The following is a 15371-nucleotide window of genomic DNA, read 5'->3' as shown; positions in this document are numbered from 1 at the left end:
GGGGAACATTGAGGGCTAGGGGAGAACACACATTGCATCTTGAGGCTCTCTCATGGTCTATAACCGCTGAAGAGCCGACATCAGGTTATTTTATTCAATGGGAGAGAAAAATCAGTCAAGATCATTCTTTAAAGAATGCTTGCGTCCTGATGCTTGCAGAAATTTTGTTGGAAGTCGACAGAAGTCAGTGCAAAACAGTAAAACCGTGGTCGTTTTTCAAAAGTTTCGAGGTTTTTCCTTTCCCAGTGACTGCCAGGTGTACAGCTGTTAAATGAGTTTCCTGAGAAAGACAACCAGAGAGAAAGGAGGCGCAGTGGTCCCTCGTGCCCGCTGAGCGCGACAGCTGCAAAGTGATAGCGGAGAATGTCAAACTGCACTCCCTGGTCTCCCAGGTGTATTGAACCTCCAAACCTTTCATCGTGCACAGTGGAGGGCGGATGGGGGTTGGGGGTACTAGCGCAGAGTTAAAAGAGTCAAAAAAAAAAAAACCCACAAACTTCAATGACGGTTAAAAAGACAGAACCGAACAGAGTTAAAAGCACTTTAAAGTTTCAAATGTTGAACCTCTTTGCATTTCATGTCCAGGTCACAGCTCCAACATGGACAAGAAATTGCTGCGTATTGAGAGGTCACATGTATTTCATATGAATCAGCCAAACAATTTCATGGTGGAAATGGAACAGGAAGGAAATAAAATCGTGAAGAGAAACAGCTCAGGTGGAAACATGCTCACCTCTGAGCTGTCTGGTTCTGGAGTGATTCCCATAATATGGAGTCCAATCTTCACAGAACCTGTCGTTTTGGTGTGGTCTCAGTGGTGATATGAGTTCCCTTCCAAGGAACTTCAATGAAGGAGGAGACCAAAAGGCACATACAAGCCTGTGCTATATTATTACCAACTTACAGTTGTTTAAATGCTGAGTGTCAAGCAAGGAAGCAGCAAATACCATTTTTGGAGTCTTTGGTATGACTGGGACAGGGTTCAAACAGCTGAACTTCCAAGACTTGGAGTGGACGCTCAAACCATTACGCCACCGATGCTGGTGGTTGGGAGGGAGGAGGTTGTACCCCAGAGTATTCCACTTTTGGATTTGCACACAGCATCGACTGTCCCCATCTGCAGACGTTCAATATACAGTACTATGCTATCTTAGGAAAGAGGAGACTATTGTGTGCTGGGACCCTGGACAAATTATTTGTCTAAGAATAAAGGGATGTGCAAAATAATTTAGATTATGTTAATGGAAATGAGCGGTTAGTTGGTGTGGAATAGACACAAATGCATTGTTACATTAAGTTATTGAGGCATTGTTATGCCACATGCATGATGGGCAAATTGGCTCCCGGGAGCAGGTGGTATCATGTCTTTTTCACTTGCCCGGGGTCCACTAACCTCTTTGCGGACCCCAGGAAAAGGTAGGATCTTGCACGTGGAACACGCCTTGGACTAGAGACGTTTTTGTGGATCTTGGCAGCGGGCGGGATGCTCTACTTTGAGCCTGGCCAGTGTTCCTGGACCTCTTCACAGGTCCCATGAGCAGGTGGAATCACTTTCGCAGAACCCACCTGTAGACACGAGACTTCTTGGCGGAACCTGGGAACAGGTGGGATCCAGTTTGCAAAGCTCCCCTTGAGTCTGGGACCTCTTTGCGGATCCCAAGGATGGCTGGGGTCACCTCGCGAATCCTGCTTTGGGCCCAATAAGCAGCATCCATCTAGAGACCTGAGACTTCTTCCTTGACCCTGGGCACAGGAGGAATCCCATCCACAGTGCCCAACTGGGGGTCCGGGACATCTTTGAGTACTCCATGAGCATTTGTGATCACAACTGCAGAACCTGCATGGAGACCCTTCCTTGTTCGTTTTTGTACAATTAATTAAGTTCTATATTTAAAGCAATTAAGTAAGTTCTTGCATTATTCTCCACTAATTGCTGCTTTTGTTTATTTGTGTGAGTTACTGTAAGCAGAAGAGTTTTGTTATTTGTTACTAGTAACAGGCATCGACAACCAGTTTTTAACCATTTTGTGAAGCATTGGCCAAGGCTCCTACTGTCATTGAAAATTTAAAAACATCTGTTTACCACCAACTCTTATCTTCCTCCATCCAAAACCATGATCTTTTCTACGCCCGTTAATCCACCCCAAACCGACCTCCTTCATATTTCCTGCTTTCCTTCCTGAAAGTCCCTGTAGTGTCCATCTTGTTTACCCCATTTACCCCACCCCATCCTGCTCCCATCCACAGATCTCCTAATGTGTATATGTCCCACTGTTTTGTGCTTCCCTCTCCCATCCCTCTTGTCTCATGCACCCCTTGCTCTTCGTTCTTGTCTGTAAGGATTGAAATCAATTTTCCACGTGTTGGACCACTTGTGATTTTATCCAGATCTGCAGTGAGTGAAGAAGCTGCTGCTTGCCGATCTGAGGGATGGCAGATGGTACGGCAGAGGGTGGAGTCATCAGCAAAGAGATAAGGAGGATTTTCCAGAGAGTCGGAGAGATCATTGATGAAAACCAGAAAAAGAACAGGGCCCAGAACGCTACCTTGAGGAACTCCAGCCTGGACAGGAAGAGGGGATGAGAGAACTCCATTTAGGGCCACACGTTGACTGCGACAGGAGAGGAAGTATGTGAGCCATGAGTGGAGATGTCCTTGGATACCATAGGAAGAGAGTTTGGTGAGCAGGACGGGGAGCCAGACAATATCGAAAAGCATGTGATATGTCTCTAATCTCATGTCTGGCATTGATCATCTCCATCCATTTTTGGGAAAGCAGGGGCAGCAAGTCAAGGGTAGAGTGACCTGGTCTGAACCAAAACTGATGATCAGAAATCAAGCCATTGGAGAAGAGGAAGGATTTAATGTTGAAAGCGATGATGGATTCCCTAACCTTGCTGATGATTGGGAGAAGGCTGATTGGTCTGTAGTTGCAGGGATCTGTTTTTGTACCTTTTTTATGCAGGGCGGTAATGTTTGCTGATTTCCAAGTAGATGGCAGATGACCTTGAGCAAATGAGAGGGTGAATAGAACAGAGAGAGGGTGAGCAAGAGCAGAGGAGCAGGTTTTTAGGACACGTGGGCTGATGCCGTCTGGACCGGTTGCAGAATCAGAGTTGAGGTTTGATAGCAACCTCTCCACCTTGTCAGGAGAAAAGGACACAGAGTCCAGGAACAGCTGGGTGCGAATGGATAAGGTGGGTACAGAAAGCGATGGGTTTGGAACACAACATTTAGAAGCAAACACAGAGATTAGGCATTCAGCTTTTTCACATGCGGTGTCAGCAGTGCGGCCATTTGAGGTATGTGTGGTGATGGAGTGGGAACGTACACCAGAAACAGACTTAGCTCGACACCACCAGGATTTGGAGGAGGGAGACAGGTTTGAGAGCTCAGACTTGAGATTAGAAAGATGTTGTTTCTTGGCTATCCTGAGGGTAGACACACACTTGTTCTGAGCTCTGTGGAAGGAATTGAGATTACCCTCAGTTGGATTTGCCTTCCATGAGGCAAAGGCAATTTGTTTAAAGACAAACGCCTCACCACATGCTTCAGTGAACCAAGGGTGGGAGGAAGGGTAAGTCAGTTGAAGACGAGAGGGGCTAAATCTGTGCACTAGAGAGAGCAAGTTTCTTTGAAAGAATTCCCAGGATGAGTTGATGTTGGAGAAAGTAGTGATGGGAGACCAGTCTAAAGGTTTGATGGCTGCTTGGAGAACCTGCCAGTCGGCTTGAGTGAAATGCCAGACTCGACGGCACTGAGGTGGTTCTCTAATAACAGCCAGAGATGTTTACTTTGACAAGGACGTGGTCAGAAGAACCGATTGGATGATGGAAGAACAGCAGATAATTTCATGGAAATTTGTCAAAATTAGACCCAGAAGAGATGGAGTACCGTTGGTTGAGATCCTGTTTGGGAGGTTGACAGATTGAGTCAGTCCCAATGAGTCACAGAAGTCTCTTGCTGAAGAGCCTTTTTCTCTGTTTTTGTCTATTTTCTTGAGGGATGGGTTGCAGGGTGTTTCACGTATCAGAAAAAAACGGCCTTAACTTCACCTCCCTTCGGCCTCGGATGAATTGTTATTCTGCAAAACCAACACTACCATTATACAAGGTCAAACACACAAAGGAAATGCAATCTTTGCCTTCTCCCCTACATTGACAACAACGTTATTTTCAAAAGATATTGTTGTGGGCCAGGGGTCGGTAGCGAGAATAACCACTAGGTGGGGGATGTTTGCGTCATCTCCCACAAAACTCCCCGGAATTGTAGGCCGTCGCTCGGATAACTCCGCGTGCCGGCGGGTCATTTAACCGACCGTGGTCGCCAATATCTCAACCGTGTAGCGCAGGGTCTATTTATCTATAACCAATTTACCTAATTAACTCCGCGATTTCGACTACCGGGGAAACCACGCCCTCGGCACATCTTGCTCGAACCGGGTCACTCTACCGACTGCGGTAGGGTTCCAACTACCGACTACCAACTCCGGTTCGGGTGCAGCGAGCGGAAACTGCCAAAGCCGTGCCGGCTGGAATGAACGGATTATCGGGGATAAAAAACTGGCTAAACTCAGATCCGAACCATGCTGGACCAATTGAAGAAGGGACGGAAACGAACTGGGAACATTTCTAACAAGTTTTATTTACAGTAAATGAAGACACAAAGCAAGACATAATGCTAATATGCAAGAAGTATTTACAATGATCCAAAAACACTTATTCAGTTCTACTTAAAGACGGGCCCACATGCAGACACACACACACACACACACACACACACACACACACACACACACACACACACACACACACACACACACACACAAAATGAAAAGAAACCCAGAGTTCTTTATTGGACCCTCGCAGCCATGGAGAGAGACAAGCTGGGGGCCAGAGTTCGGTGGTGTACCTGACCGTCGGAGGAAGGGCGTGCTCCGCGATGCGGAACCTGACAATGGTCGCTGGTTTGGTTGCCAGTCACACGTGTGGGACTCGAGGTTCGTGGTGGAGCTCAGGTGGTGAATGGCCGGGGTCCACGAATGGGGGTTGGGGTCGTTCTTCCGTTTCTTGTGGAGGGCCAGCAGAGACACTTTTGCCGCCTCAACGCCCACCAAAAACTCTTCAAAATAACTTAAATGACTCTCCAAGACCTCAAAAAGACTCTCCAAGACCTCAAAAAGACCCCCAAAGACCTCAAAAAGAACCTCCAAGTCCTCAAAAAAACCACCTGCCTCAGAGAGTGCCCGGGAATTTATGGACCTCCCTCAGCGGGGAGGGGCCTTGGTGAACACACCTTGCTGTCCGCCTCTGATCGGACAGGTCCTACGGCCCACCTTTCCAAGGCGGGGCCTCGGCCCATGCCGGGAAACCCCAGCCACTTCTCCACGCGGGCCCACACTTGACGAGTAACAGTATCAATGTTGCACAGGCCGTCGTGCAAGAGTTACAACGTTTGTGGAAGCGGCAAGGAATGACCGCAAGACCCTGCCTTGGCAAGTCAGAGTGCTTGTAGACAGCGGGTGGGTTGTGGATCATGATGGGGAATGTAATCGTTGTTGGTCGTTCGTTGGAGGGTTAGTTGGATGTCAAGATTTAATAACCTAACTAAAATAAATCTCAACGCACGCCTTTGATTCTCCCACCAGACAAAAGGAAGGGGATCTGACTACACACATACTTAACGGAATAACTGACTTTTGTGACATCTATATGTTGAATGCAAATGGTTTCCAGATCTGCAGCAGCTCTCATATCACAAATTATTGCATAATCTTGTCTTTTGTTTGATGTATCACAATATTGATGTCATAACTGATGTCTTCCTTTTGAATCAAATGTCTTCCTTTTTCTCTGTGCAAGAATGATACGGCTCTAGTGAAATCACCTGATGAAAAATCTCATCTAACCTTGTTCATCATCCTGAAATTAACGCATCGGAAAACTCCCACTGGACAGATACCTGGAGGTCACGGAGAAGCTGCTTTGCATGTTTAACAGCATTGTTGTGAGAAAGCATATTGCCAATCCAAATTCCAGTTGATTCTTGTCAATGGAAGATCTCTTTTGGTTTCAAAAAATAATGTCAAGTCATTTGTATTCATTGTTGAATCATGTGGAGCAAGTCAGTCCACCAAAATTTATTGAGTTATCTTGTGTGGTGTTCTCATCGAAGTTAATTGCTTACTGCTTGATACTATAAGCTCAGGTTCAAACAGTGTGTTGATGTGTTCATTGTTTACAAATGTCCTTATTCTGACTTTAATAAATGAACAAGCTCTCTGTGAACATGAAGAAGTTGGTGTTTAAAAAAAAAATGCTTGGTCTTTTTACAGTGACCGGGGATGGTCGGTCGGAGACAGAGGTGGGAGGAGGATTCAGGTGGGTGCCAATGCGTGGAGGAGGGTAGAATGATATGATGGCAGACAGAAAAACATCAAGGAAATTGAAAAGGAAAATTCTGGTGTCTTGTATCTTGTATAAAGCCGGTCTTCCTTTACTGTCTGGAAATGGTGGCACTGACAAAGAGCCAACAACAGAGCCCGCAAGTCTGCGAGAGCATCTGGGTAAGGAAGATTGTAGGAATGATCTTTTGTCTTTTGATCTTTTGCAGATATAACAAGACTTTGTTGGTTATTAAAAAGGCCCACCCTATGTTTTGAAAAGGGTCGCCTGTTTCGCAGGCAGGAGGTTGGAAAAGGGATTTAATGTTCCTGCAATTAGGCACACAGCGGTGATGGTCTACTCATGCAGCTATGTTCATTTCCTATCTGTCAACAAGGGCGTTGGGACAGCCCTTGACATAATCTCTCCTTCGCTGAAACACTTGCCAATGATATGATTTCACAATCAATTCGATATTCTCACCTCTGTTGGACTATAATGAACTCCAATACAGAGGTGTTGAGGAAAAATAATTTATAGATAAGAATAGTTGCATTCCCATAATCATTTCACTTGCCTCATTGGGTCCTGCTTGACATTGCTGTCTAATATATATATATATATATATATATATATATATATATATATATATATATATATATATATATATATATATATATATATATATATATTTGATTCGGCCATTGGCTCCTATTGTCATTGAAAATCAAGTGACTGCAACAGTTTCCAAATGTCCTTGTCCTGCATGTAACACGAGCCCTCGACCCTGTATTAAACAAGAGTTATGAAATGCCTCCCAAATTATGTTTTGGAATAACTGATCCATGAACAAAGCAGACCACGAGACTTGTTTTCCCTTGTAACATGATATGGTGTTTCGATAAAAATGCCGAGGTCAAATACGCTGCGGGGCTGCGGGCATAAACAGAGAATTACTGTTCCTCTTCCATTACATTTCCACTGCAGCGATTTGAAAGGATTTGCAAATGCTGTACTGCCAACATTATGACGTCATCACGACCGATTCGAAAGCACACCATTGCATCGTCCTGGCAACCATTCCGTGGTATTATCTGCGATGTCAATTATCTCCGGAGGAACGAAAAGAACACCATATGGTTCGTTTGATGAGGATTTATCAAATTTACAAAGCCAGGAAGACCATTATGATGTCACATAATATATAATTCATGAACAATAATCATTTACGCAATTGTATTAGATATTTTGTCTCATGACACAACACGAGGTGGAGTGACAGGCTACGACTGATGGTGAATATTTCCATTGATGAGATTTTCCTTGTGAACAGGTTGCTATTCCATCCCAGGACAGTGTCAAAACAGCTCTCAGCTTGGATAGGAATGTGGATCTGACAAAGGTATCAACACACAATGGCCTACTACAATGAGTCTTCCAAATGATTCCAAACATTCACAGACTTGCTGATGGGACAGCCGACTTATCGTCCCTTCAGAGGATGGAAAATTGATTGATCTGCAAAACACAAGGATAACCGTTTTGAGTTTAGTGAAAAATTGAAGCCACAAGAGACATTAAACATGAGGAGATGATCTCTGAGCTACTCTGACAACTACAGAGCTGTCCATACATAGTAAATCATTTTCAAATTGAAGAGTTCATGTTTCGTTATTTAATTAGCAGGGTACTTTGCTTAATAATTTACATTTGATTGGATGAAAATTGACGATTCTTCATATGAAATTTGATGATTTTCGAAGTTTGACCTTGAGTTGACCTTTGATCTCAAAACTAGTTGATTTCCAAATTCAGTGATGCGCCATGCAATTGCTGCTTAATTTTCATGTTAATTTGGATGAAAATTGGCCATTTTTCAGATGAAATTTGATGATTTTTGAAGTTTGACCTTGAGTTGACCTTTGACCTCAAAACTAGTTGATTTCCAAATTCAGTGATGCGCCATGCAATTGCTGCTTAATTTTCATGTTAATTTGGATGAAAATTGGCCATTTTTCAGATGAAATTTGATGATTTTTGAAGTTTGACCTTGAGTTGACCTTTGACCTCAAAACTAGTTGATTTCCAAATTCAGTGATGCACGATGCAATTGCTGCTTCATTTTCAGGTTAATTTGGATGAAAATTAATGATTTTTCATATGAAATTTGATGATTTTAGAAGTTTGACCTTGAGTTGACCTTTGACCTCAAAATTAGTTGATTTCCAAATTCAATGATGCACGATGCAATTGCTGCTTAATTTTCAGGTTAATTTGGATGAAAATTGATGATTTTTCAGATGAAAGTTGATGATTTTAGAAGTTTGACGTTGACTTGACCTTTGACCTGTTGATCTCAAAAGTAGATGCTTTCCCAATTCAGTGATGGACGATGCAAATCCTTTTCAACTTTCAAGTTAATAGGATGTAAATTGATGATTTTTCAGTTGAAAATGGATTTTAGAAGTTTGACCTTGAGTAAGATTGACCTGAAATTTGAACAAGATTTGCATCGTCCATCACTGAATTGGGAAACCAACTATTTTTGAGATCAAATGGAAAAAGATCAATTCAAGCTCAAACTTCTAAAATCATCAATTTCAATCTGAAAAATAATCTATTTTCATCCAATTGATCTGAACTTTAAGATTGTGAATTTTAATCTAAATGAAATGGACAATTTCATGTATCCATGGCAACCTTTGGAGAAAGGGGGGGGGAGGATGAATTTTGCAAGTATTGTGCTCTGCACGGCATCTTCTTCTTGATATTCTGTCCGTCTGTCTGACTGTCTATCGCCTTCAGGTCGCAATTGCAAATCGATCTTCACGAAACTTCACCCCATCTTAGAGTTTGTCATAAGGAATAAGCCTATTGTTTTTAAGGTCAAAACGTCAACATCGGCCAAAGGACAACATATGTGAGATATATAAAATCCGCAATTTTTCATCCAATAGACTTGAAATTTGAAGATTTATAGTTCAGGTTATTGAATTCAATCCGCCAATTATTTTTGAGGTCAACACGGATGAAAAGGTTAACATCGGCCCAAGGTAAACAACTAAGATGGTGTTTCTAAAATGCTCAACTTTCATCCGATTGACTTGAAATTTGAAGAGGATTTATAATTCAGGTCACTGAATTTAACAAGCGAATTATTTCTGAGGTCATCAAAGAGCAAAAGGTCAATATATGCCCAAGGTCAACAACTAAGGTAGTATTTCTAATGCCCTCAATTTTCATCCAATTGACTTGAAATTTGAAGAGGATTTGCGTATTTGGTCACTGAGTTAAACCACCAATTATATTTGAGGTCAAATTTGTTCTATGGCTTTTGCAAGTATCATGCTCTGCACGATGTTATCTTCTTGTTTGTTACTTGCAAAATCAGAGAAAATCAGAAAATTTGCAAGGAAATTTTTTAGTCGATTTTGATATTCTGTCTGTCTGTCTGTTTGTCGCCTACAGGTCGCAATTTTAAACCGATCTTCACGAAACTTCACTACATGGTAGACTTTGTCAAAAGGAAGAAGCGTATTGTTTTTGACATCAAAAGGTCAAAAGGTCAACAGAGAAGCAAGGTCAACAACGAAGGTTGTATTTCTAAGATCCTCAATATTCTTCCGATTGACTTGAAATTTGAAGAGGATTTATATTTCAGGTCACTGAATTGAATTTGCAAATTATTTATGAGGGAAACGTCCACTAAAAGGTCAACATAGGCCCAAGGTCAAAAACTGAAGTGGTATTTTTAAAATCCTCAATTTTCATCTGATTGACTTGAAATTTGAAGAGGATTTGTATTTCAGGTTAATGAATTCAACCAGCCAATTATTTTTGAGGTCAACCTCGACCAAAAGGTCAACGTAGGCACAAGGTCAACAACTAAGGTGGTATTCACAGTGAGGCTTTGGTTGCTGTTGGAGGGAAACACTGCACTGTTTTCGCTGCTGCCGCCCATCATCACTGTGAGGCTTCAGTTCAGTCGGCGGTAGCAAATCAACATTGTCCTCTTTCTGCTGTTGCTGCTGCAGCCAATCAATAGTTCCAAGCACTTCTTCCTTGTTTTTCTCAGCAAGCTTTCCTGCATTTTACACTTTGGTCTCTCTTTCCAAGACCTCCCTTCTCCCTTAACTCCACATTATTTTTCCTCTCCCGCATCTCTCATTCACTTTCCATTAACATGAACTCTTTCAGTTTCCATTTAATTTCACATTGCTTTCGTTCTTCTTGGTGCTCTCTCTCTTGAAGACGAGTCTCTTCGTCCAATTTAAGCAGCCTACATTCTCCATCTTTAAGCTCCTCTCCTTTTTGGTGCATATGAAGCTGCCGGTTTTTTTTATCTCTTCATCTTTCCCATTCATGAATGCTTCAAACGCACCTTGTCACTCCATCTCCTGTTCTTCACTTATCTGCAGGTATCGCTCCTGCTGCTGCACACATTTCCTCCAGTTTTTAATCTCTAACGATTTGTGTTCTCCAACCAGCATTTTCTGGCCAAGTTCTTTATTTTTGCGTTTTTCCCACATTCGGATTTGGAATTGCTCTTTTGCTCATGCGGATTCTTCTTTCTTTCTCATCCTGAGTTTTTCTTCATTTATCCTCTGCTCTTCCTCATTTTTCTGCCTCTGCTGTTCGTCCTCTCGTTTCTTCCCATCCTCTTCCTCCTTTAGCCATAACTCTTTTTCCAATTTCCATTGCATTTCCTTTTCCATCAACTCATGTTCCATTTCCTGCACAAAGTTTTCTCTTTGTACAAGATTTCTTTCATTTTCGACCAACCGAGCCTCATATTCCTGAAGCTTTTCTTCCTCTGCTCGGAAAACCTTTTTTTTCTCTTTTTGATATTCTTCTTCCCCTTGTTCTTTATCAGCAACATTCTGTTTTGCTGTGAACTCCATTTTTTCAGTAATTTCCAGAACCTCCTTCTCCTCTAATTTCTGAATTTCAAGATGTTCAGTTTCCCGTACCTCCGTTACCAACGGTGCATTGTCTTTCGATTCATTTTTCCGTTTCACTTTACATCGACATCGTAAACTGCAACAAAATAAACAAACATTTTCAGTTCAAGCCAAAATGAAGTATTACATCATATGTAAAGTATTTAACACATGGTTTTGTAAAACATAAACAAACATGTTCCACGAGTGTTATAATTCTGGAGGATATGGAATATGTAACCTGCAGATGTAACTTAAACAATGTCCGGAGGAACGGTGTGGAACGATGAATGACACTTGATGATTTGAAGAATCTAATGTAATGGTGGAGGATGTTTTGAACTTTTGCATTTGTTTTGGCTAAAGAAGGAAATTGTGACTTTTTTGTAAATTATCTCTGTCTTAGCTGGAATTCCATTGGTAACATTTTTTCATGATGTCATTTGGTGGCATCTTCGATTTAAAAATAGCCGCCGTTTCAGAAGTATTTTGGCCCACAACTTTGACATTGACCAACAAACTATTCCTTGGAAATCGACACTTAGTAGGTGAGTTTTAGTTTATATTCACAAGAAATGTTAAATGAGTAACCTTAAGGATCTTCCTTAAGACATCATTGCCACTTTATGTGAACATAAAATGCAGTCAGAGGTTTCAACTTGTGTCACATGTGTGGGACATCATTCATTTCATCATGTACTGGATATAAAAATAAAAATTACTTCTCTTGTACATCACAGATGAAGATAATGCTAAATGGACTTTTTTGGAATATTCACCATGGATCAAATTATCAAAGAAAGAGCTGTAAGAAAAACTGTCACTCAGTAAATATAAAGAGCGATGAGGAAACTGTTTGTTAAAATTTAACAAAATACGGAGGTCAATAAGGAACAAGCATTTGTTGAATTGGGAAATGTACTATATACATATTCAATCATAAGATCATTCTGAATAGAAAGGAAATCATCATGTGGAATCTATCCACATCTGGTCATCCTTCATTATTTCAGCTAGATTGTTTTTTACAAAAACAAAAAGCTCATTGTTCTTTCACTTGAATAATCATCAACTTCTCATGTTTCACATTGTGTTATGGGATACATGATGGCATCTCCCAAAGAGCTCCCGTTCACCAAACCAACAACAGATTTTAAATTCTGCTTGTATTCCCAGACAGAAACTGCTGAAAAGCTTGTTGATACTCAATACAGAACCTTCAAGGAATCAGCATTTGAAACTTTTCTAAAGTGTGTCCAGAAAAAGGCAGATTATTAGAATCTAGAATTTGTGTGAGCTGGACAAAGGCTGCTTGGAATTACAGCAGATGAGCTTCAAGCTAAGAAAGCCACTTGACACAGGGATAGACGTTAAAAAAGTGAGTCCCCTGGATAAAACCGAGTCATCTGGATAAATCCTTGTCACCTGCATAGAGATGAAAGAAGAAGCAAACTTGCTGTTGCTTCACAAGACACAACTTTACTGACAAAGAGGACGACCCAATGCTTCAGAATCTATTAAGCATACCAGTTTGAGCAGTACACCATTTGTCAAATCAAAATGTGTATTTTGTCAACCAACCATAGATGAGGAAGAGAGAAAATGACATGAAAAACTCCAGAAGGGCCAATTCATGGAAAGATGGGAAAAGACAATTCAATAAATTGTAAACAGCAGTGGATATGATGCCTGGAAAGTTTGGCTTGCCGACGTGTTGTCTTCTGGAGATTTACTGTCTCGTGACATTCTGTACCAGCACACGTCCTTCCTGTTTCACAAAAAAACTGGGGAAAGTATATTCAGCTTCCATGTTGTAAAGCTAAATCACTTGAAAACAGGGTACCAATCATCCACCCTGCAGTGATTGTTGTATTTATTGCTACAGACCGAGAGTTATTCAGTGTTCTGCAAGATCAAGTGGATGAAGGGTAGGATATCGCTACTGCTGAACTGCAGAAGCACAGATTTTTCAGGAATTACAAGACAGACTTTGCTGAAACTTTCACAGGTTTTTTGACACATAGGTTACTGAATACACAACTATAATTACAAACAGCTTACCAAAGCGAAGGCTTACCAAAGTTCTACCCTACCTGTAAATGACCAATGAGGTATTTAAACCAAATTCAACTTTGATTAAAACAGCAAAAGTGGGTTTGTTCATGGCAACCATTTTGAAATCCAAGATGGCTACCATCAACAACTTCGTGAGAATTAAAATTGTGTGTTTTTAACTTCTTGGAATGAAAATTGTGGGTATTGCCACCAAAACAGACTTCATATGAGATTCACAGCCCGAGTGATTAGGAAATTTGGTGGCCATTTTGAAATCCAAGATGGTCCCAAAACATTGGATGAAAAACAGTCACCAATGGATTTTGGACACCTTGTCATCTACTCTCGCAATTAAACAACATATTCCATATTTATGAAAAAAAATTCTAGTCCTTGTAATCCAACATAACATCGTACACAATAAACTCGCTTCAAATATCTGAGCGATCTTGGTCCCTCGTGGATGAAGGTATGATAAATATTGATGAATAAGTCACTTGTCTTCTTTACCAGTGAATGCAGAGCTTTCTTTTGGGGCTCCCCTTCTTGTTGAACCAACGTTATGGAGCAAATGTGATTACAACAAAAAACAAAAGGAAGGAAATTGCGATAAACGCAACATCGCGAACCACAGACATCCCCCCATTCTCAACAGCATCATTCTGGAAAACCTAAGGAAATAGACAAGGGCACGGGTCGGAGGAATGTTTATTTCATTTTAAATGAAGCTAAACAATGTTTTTACAATTATTTTACAAAACCCAAAAGTTCATGACAAAATAAGAACAACATGGTCTTGAAATTTTTTAGTATACAAACACAATGGCTCATGGAATGTATGAGAGTTTATCGTTTGTACGATGCTTGCTGAGTGCAGGTTTGCAAGAGGATTTGGGAAGTAATTTGTGAAGTTGGGAAGTAATACCGTGAAGATTCCTCCACACGACCGTGAAGGAGCTCTTGCCTTGAAGGGATAAATTCCAGTTTTTCTTGGTGGGGAAAGTTAACCTGCAGTTTCCAACCAAAGATAAAATCTCTCTTGTTCCTCAACAAATCATCACGGAAAAGAGGAATCGCAACGACAATTTAAATGTTAGACAAGGAAGATTGAATATGGGATTTCAACTGTGTACCAACACTCGATGGATTACTACTTTTTAAAGGCTACTCCTGGAATCTTTGATTGCAATGAAAGAAAAAAAAGTACCGCTAGACAAGATAGCTGACTTAAGAGTAATTAAAAATGGCAAATCAGTGGGATCTGGTGTGATACCAATGGAAGTATAGACCTGCCTTGGTGAATATGGGGTTCAGGTGTTAAATAAACGATTGAACTGGGAGATGATGAGATTCCAAGGGCATGGAGGGAAAGCATGTTGGGACTACTATTTAATATTCCACTTGTCAGATGTATGTATTTTAGACGAGCAAATAACACCTGCCACTTCGCTGATGGAAATACTATGAGGAGAGACAAAAATAGGGGGTGAGAAGGGGTTGGAGGGGTAGCAAGGAGGGGAGTGGGAGTGATGAGGGAGGGAGAGAGGAGGTGTGGGGGGAGGGAAGGCACACGTGCGGTGGCACATTAATTGCAATTCATACTGTCTGATCAAAATTATTTTCCATTTTTTACCGATCATACGAGAAATACTGCCTGGAGAAAAACATCACCCAGACATGTCCGGAGATAAACACCGCCTGGAGACAAACACCACCTGGACGATTCCGGAGACAAAGTACGCATGGACGCGTCCAGAGAAAAGCAACGCCTGGACGTGTCCGGAGAAAAACAACACCCGGACGCGTCCGGAGCCAAGCCGTCCAGAGATAATCACCACCCGGACACATCCAGAGATAAAAATCACCACCAAAATCACATTCTCTCAGCAGAGAGAATATTGTTACGGATTCGCGCCCGCCGGCGTGCTGACGGCCACGTAACTCGAATTGCGGCACGTCGCCCACCGGACGGACAATCCAGTCGTGACCCTCT

General features: G+C 41.6%; 1 long non-coding RNA gene across 1 annotated transcript; it reads right to left on the bottom strand.

The window, feature by feature from the left end:
* Nucleotides 1-7561: 7561 nt before the first annotated feature.
* Nucleotides 7562-14035, bottom strand: LOC147032532 (uncharacterized). The gene is made up of 3 exons (XR_015055198.1): nt 13889-14035; nt 11354-11420; nt 7562-7901 (listed from the first exon to the last, which is right to left on the bottom strand). It is a non-coding gene; the product is annotated as an uncharacterized LOC147032532 (long non-coding RNA).
* Nucleotides 14036-15371: the final 1336 nt, after the last annotated feature.

Source organism: Eptatretus burgeri, chromosome 2 (assembly GCF_056783735.1).
Source record: "Eptatretus burgeri isolate ZD-2024b chromosome 2, Ebu_testis_v1, whole genome shotgun sequence".
Lineage (NCBI taxonomy): Eukaryota > Metazoa > Chordata > Myxini > Myxiniformes > Myxinidae > Eptatretus > Eptatretus burgeri.
Note: the sequence above shows the minus strand (reverse complement) of the source record. Positions and strands in the feature narration are given on the sequence as shown.